The sequence below is a fragment of the Gopherus evgoodei genome, chromosome 8 (assembly GCF_007399415.2).
Source record: "Gopherus evgoodei ecotype Sinaloan lineage chromosome 8, rGopEvg1_v1.p, whole genome shotgun sequence".
Lineage (NCBI taxonomy): Eukaryota > Metazoa > Chordata > Testudines > Testudinidae > Gopherus > Gopherus evgoodei.
Genome location: NC_044329.1, coordinates 20,401,083 through 20,407,736, shown reverse-complemented (window position 1 = coordinate 20,407,736; position 6,654 = coordinate 20,401,083).

The window sequence follows — 6,654 nt, the reverse complement described above, 5'->3', positions numbered from 1 at the left end:
ACAGTAGCAGAGGGGGCATTGCTGGCATATGATGGCATATATACATTGGTGGGTGTGCAAGTGAATGAATCGGTGATGGGTGTGGCTGATTTGGTTAGGTCCTGTGATGGGGTCGCTGGTGTAGATATGGTGGGCAGAGTTGGCATCGAGGTTTGTTCATGCGGATTGGTTCCTGAGCTAGAGTTACTATGATGCGGTGGTGCAGTTACTGGTGAGAATATGTTTCAGGGTGGCAGGTTGCCTGTGGGCGAGGACTGGCCTGCCACCTCAAAACGTCTGTAGTCTATAAGGCGCCACAGGATTCTTGCTGCTTTACAGATCTAGACTAACACGGCTACCCCTCTGATACGCATAGCATATCTCCTCTTATGGCTGGAGCTAGTATGACTGCTTTCTACTAAAGCTATTCTCAAGGCTCCACAAATTGCTGGAAGTTATTGATGCTTAGTTACTGAAATAAGGTGGGTTGAGTTGGGGGGGGTGGGGTGGGAGAGAGTGAGAGCCGAGAGGGGGAGGCAGCTGAGTGACCACAACAAATCACTTCCAAATGTTACTAAGAAAAATAAGGAAAACTTTTCAGCTTCAGAGCTCTTCACTAACTGACTGAAGTGCTGGTGAGGTAAAAAGGTCAGTATTTCCCCTAGTGTAGAGATGGGGAAAACTGAGGAACACGGAGGCTAAGTGAGCTGTCTAATATGAAATAATTTGGTGTCAAGGATGGAGTTAGAATTTAGGAGTTCCTGGCTTCTTGGCCTGTATTCAGACCATCACCTCTGACGACCTTTCCTTTGTTCTGCTGGTGATGGCAGCAGGGTTACCAACTATCAAGATATTTTCCCAGCTCTCAAGGATTTCCATCCTTTGTAGCGGCGGCTCGTGATCTGCCAGCTCAGCGTCTTGTCTGAGCTGCTCGTGAGGGCTGCAGTTCTGGAGGCTGCTGTTGGCACCCTGAGCTGCTGGCACTGGGGCACAGTTCTCCCTGCCACTACTAGAGGAGCTGCCATTCCAGGCGCCTTCCTCTGAAGGGCCTCCTCTCTGCAGAGTGGGGTGCTCCAGGGTCGGGGTGGCAGCAATAGCTTCCAAGCCCTCCCTTTTAGTGGCTGCACTGAGTGAGTAAACACAGTAATGAACAACCACCAGGGGGGCTGAGGTGGAAGGGAAGGAGGCCTCGCTGTCTGCAGGGAAGGGTCTCCCTGCCAGACCCAGCTACTTGCTACTGGCTGGGGAGCAGAAGCCAAGGGGGCAGAGTTTGGTGAAGCAGGGGGACAATGGGAGCAGAAACAGGATTGTCAGCTGAGGTGGAAAATGGATAATGCCCAGGAGGCACAGGAATAGTGATCATTAGAGGACAGTATGAGAGAGGAAGGTGTGGTGGGGGGAGTGCCTAAGTGGTGCCAGGGGGATTGGCAGAGGAGGGTGTTGGCTGAGAGGACACTTTCCCCACAGTCAGGAGGAAGGAGAGGGAACCCCTCCCATTGAGTGCCCTGACTGTAGATTTAAGATTACATGCCCAATCTGAAATTATTCACACGCCATCCAGTGGGGATGTGGGCACCTTCATTCTCAGAGATCAAGAAACCTGAAGGCAGATCAAAAAAGAAGGGAGACAAGGGTGGGGTGAGGTAATATATTTATTGGGCCAACTCCATTGGTGAGAGAGAGAGACAAGCTTTCTCTCTCACCAACAAAAATTGGTCCAATAACAGATTTTACTCATCCACCTTGTTTCTCAAATATCCTGGAACTGACACATCTACAACTACACTGCATGGAAGGAAAAAAAAAAAAAGAGGCAAGCTACACCTTATTTCCAAATCTTACCATTTTTGAACTCACAGAGTAGGCTGGACCACCGTGTGCTGCCTTGTACGGAAGGAGGCTGCTGTCACTGTGCCACAATTGCCTGCCCATTTTAGGCAGTAAAATGACTGTAGTAACAACAGTTTGGGCTGAATGGTGGGTTCCCTTTGTGTGTGACAGTGGTAAGCTGCTCCAGCCTCTCATGGGGAGGGATTGAAAGCCAGTCACACAGCATAGCTGACAACACATGCAGGGCACCCATACTGTTCATAGAGAAAATAATGATCTCCAAAGGGTGGGGACCTGACAAAATATCTGAGGGGCTTATGGGTCCCAAATGGAAAGATCTGATTGATCGTGGCTGAATCCACCACTTGCTGAGGAGAGATTGTGTCTCAATAGAGCACAGGATGTCATGGCTTGAGAGCAGCAGAGTGATTTAGTGGCATGCCAGAAGCAGATGGCAAATGTGCACCGTTCTGACATGATGCCTCCCTATTCCTTGCGTGGGATGCTGAAAAGGAAGCGAATGGCTGTGTCCATTAACTGCTGCATCTACGTTTTTTGTTGTCTTTGTGCTGAACTAACCCAAAAGTTCTTGCTAGGTAGAGGGTGTCTTTCTCCTGCTGGGATCAAAACAGTGCACTGTGGAATCTCCCTTCCTGGCATTCTGGCTTTCTTTATATAAGGCCAGTTGTGTTCATCTTCCGGATCCTAAAGGAGGGAGCAGAAGCAAGAGAGAGAAAGGGAATCTGAAAATAGTACCGTTGGGCTCGAGCCCCAAAGGTCCAATCCATATCTGGATGTCAAGCACCCCAAAGGGTGGGGTGTTGGTCCAGTTTTTTGTTTGGTCCAGTATAATTTAAAAAGATGGAAACAATTTGGGTTTCATGCCAAAGATCAGGAATGTGGTTTGGACTCATCTGTAAACAATCCTGACCATCCTCTCTTCCACGTTATGCTTTACTAAAAGGCCTGGAGATGCAGTATAGTGTTGTCCCGAACGTTCATTCCAAAACCCCAAACAGGGCTGGATTTTGTTACAAACCCAATATTTGGGCGAGAATCACAATAAGAGCATTTCAGTGAACTTGAGCCAAGAGCTGTCGCTTCTCAGAGCTTGTCTACACAAGAAAGTTGCATCACTTAAGGTGTGATTTTTAAATCGATTTAGCTAAACTAATGCAAAAGGCTGTGTAGGCTTTGACTTTGGTTTGAATCAAAATAAGCCTGGTTTGGGTTAAATCAATTAGTAATCTGTTTAAATGGGAATAAGCTATCTTGAGTAAGAGTGTCTTACAGGGGCATGATTTAACTGATTTAAGTTTAAACCAGTGTAACATTTTTGTGTAGATGAGGCCTAAATTACTGGTCCAAGTGGTTCCAATCCAGCAAGGTAAAGAGTAAAAGTTGATACCATCTGACAGCTGTTTGGTGGACGATGTGAAATAATGGTCTCAAATAAGCTGCCTATGGACAAATGTCTCAACACCCCCAAATCAGCCACACTGTTGTTGGCATTCTCCGTGGAGCTGCCAAGGGCTGTGAATGCCTTTGCATAAGGATTCAGGCCAAATGAGGGGGAGGTGTGTGGAGGAGAATTGTGCTGGTGTTGCCTATGTTCCAGGGACAAAATGGACTTTGATTACCAGTAATTCATTCCTGTCCCTTTCACCAGAAAGAAAGTGATACTTGGAGAATGCAAAGGAAATGGTACATTTCAAACCACTGTGAGCTAAGGGAGCCAGGTGAACGGGATGAATGTCCAAAGAATGTCTCCCCCATGTATGAATACGCGTGAAGAGCCTCACAGTCCGAGTCTGAGAAGCTCTGCATTCATTGAATGCCATTTCCCTCAGCCCCTGAAAAGACTGCTCAGACATTAGCAAATTACCAGCTGGTAGCCTGACAGCTTTCCTAGGCTGCCATAAGGAAAAGCCAGATTTGTGAACCGGGGCCAAATTCTTGGTTTCAGGAGGGAACAGGAAGAGAAAAGATGCATGGGCCCAAAGTAATCAATGCAATAATGATAATAATAAACTATAATAAAAACAGGCAAGGTCCCATCCAGTGATGCTTTATAAACATCCCTGCCAACTCATCAGGTTATTTTATAGACTGGGTAATCAGGACACATAGAAATTAAGTACCGTGCAGGTCACACATGACCTGTTTCCTGTCATGACCACTAGACCACACATCCTTCCATTTACAATATTTTCTAGAGATAACTGTGTTTTTTTTTTTTTTTGCCTTGCTAAACTCTGAACTGAGCCCTTTTGGTCACCCAGGCTAAAATATTTTGGAGGATTCCTTCTAGGCTTGCTATTTGGACTTCTCCCCATGGAATTAAATGTTGAATGTCCTCCTTATGTTCCTGCACAGCTCTCTTCATCTCTCCACCCAACTAACATGGTATCTGGTGCTGACAGGAAAAAAACCTCTGGGAAAATGTCTGAACGGGGCATTGGAGACTGCTAGTGAAGGGTTACTTTGCAGGACACTTTCTGAGGGATTGGACAAAGTACTGGGTAAAGAATGACCAGTGGTTATTAAATACATTTTACATTTTATAAGCAGCTACTTTTTGGTCCTTCAGCTAGAGAGTAAATGTGATGGCATTTCTACTGCAGGTGAACACACTTTCAAGCCACTAGTAGTGTGAGCACAACTGGGACCCATGAGTGCCTGATATCCAATCCGATTTCTATACTCCTTCTGTGGGCAGGTTATTTAACCTCTCTGACAGTTCCCCTAACTGTAAGGAGGGGAATGAAAGCACTGAATTTCCTACCTCAGAGGGACATTAGGGGATCACTCAGTTAATATTTGCAGACCATTCTGAAAATGAAAAGCCTTCATACGTGTTGTGTCATTATTAAGCCTTTAATAATACTTGGCACTTATGTAGGACTTTCCATCTTCAAAGTGCTGTACAAATATCAACTAATTAACTTTGCACTTGGCTGTCAGGAAAGCCTGGCAAATAGCAAATGAAATGGCAATTGCTAGGATTAGGGCATTTTCCTTCCTGTTTCAGAACAATTCCCCTCCCTTTTCCTGCACCCACATTGCTCAACTCGATGGAAGAAAAAAAAATGTTCTTATAAAAAGGAACTTTCATATGAGGTGCCAAAGAGAATATGTTTTTCTATGTGATCTTGGCTCTTCATCTTCCTACTACTAATGACATGGACCTGAACCAGAACGACCCAAATATCCCCTAGTGCTGGCTGAGTTAAATCCAGACGGGGGTTTTGCAGCTTGGGCCCATTCCCAGCGCATCCTGGAGCTTTAAAATTCCCTATTATGCAGGAAGGTTTCCTTTACAGAAACTCACGGTTGTTCAATAGAATGGAGCTTACAGGGTAGCACATCTCTGACTGGTTGAATTTGAAGACTCGAGGACTGTTTCTGTTTGGGGGACAGCTGCCCAGCTTCTCCTTCAGCAGGGTCCTGCTTGGGGAAGGTGATGATATTTGTGACATTAGTTTGTTGCCATTGGGTGGAATTAATCTGTGTGAAAAGGGCTGGTGCAAGATCTATATCTCATGTAAATTCTACTTAAGCCCTAATTTGAGAGTTTACTTGGGATTTAAGTAGTGCATGGACATTTTGCTGGCCCACTGCACAATGGTGAATTTCACTTATAAAGAGGAATTTACTATCACAAGTTCAGCTTGACAACTTTTGAAATGTCTCAGTGTGGGAGTGAGGAAGGAAGGAAGATTCTGTTTAAATGCAAGAGGTCAAATTCTGTCTCTGGCTCCACTTGCGACTCAGCACAGGGCGGGGACCTGCCCCAATGCACCTAGGGGTGGGATTTAGCCCACCCATCTGAAATTAGCAAATGATATGAAATGCATAAGTATCCCAAGACCCTAACACCAATTCAGCAACTGCGAACAGATGCATATCCTTCCTTTGAAAGGGTAGTCATGTCCCAATAATGTTTCATTTTTGTATAATGCCTTTCACCCTGAAAGATCTCAAAGCATTGCACAAAATAATAGTTATTATAGACTGGAATTGCCACCTACAAATGAAATGCAGCCACCACTGTAAATGCTTTAGTGTCTGGAAATACTCTGGCATATTTCCACTAGGAACCATCAGTCCTCCCAATATCCAACCCAACAACAACACAATCAATCCACTGCAGGTTCCTCTGGAGACAATTTTTAATCTCCTGAAGATTGCTTAGAATAGATATGAGTCTATTTAAGCTACACTGGGGAAATAGTTCGGGCACATTTGGTGGAATTCCCTAATAATAAAGGGTTTTGGTCTGATGTTCAGCATCCCGAATGACTCTGGAATAGGAAAACAGATCTTTGTCTTAGTGGATTTATTTGTAGGTCTGATTGGTTGATCTCACTGTATTGCTGGCAGTTATCCGTGGATCCCTTCTCTATCACTGGATCCTGTTGGTTCAGCTGGTGAATGGTTCAGCATTATCTTGTTGGCTCTTCTGATGGACCCTGTTGTCTTAGTCACTGGAGCAGAGGGGAACCAGGTAAATGCTGACAGCTATCCACCCTGCTTTACTATCCTCTGGAATGACCTGCCTCTTCTTTCTCCTCCTTGTATTGTTTTTAAAACCAGAGTTATAGTGTTGTGGAAAAGGTTACTTTGAGAAGATACACATTTGTCACACAGGTTAACATCTGCTCCTTATTATTTTACACTGAGCAACCAGATACCACATTCACATCTGTACTTTTATCCTCTTTACAGCTGCACTGAAGACAATATCTGGGCAAGGCCTGCAAATTGACTGTTTTGGTTTTCAGATGTGTCAGTCAGATTTCTAACCTTCCCAGCAGGAAGGAGACAGCTGATGCCCAACAGATT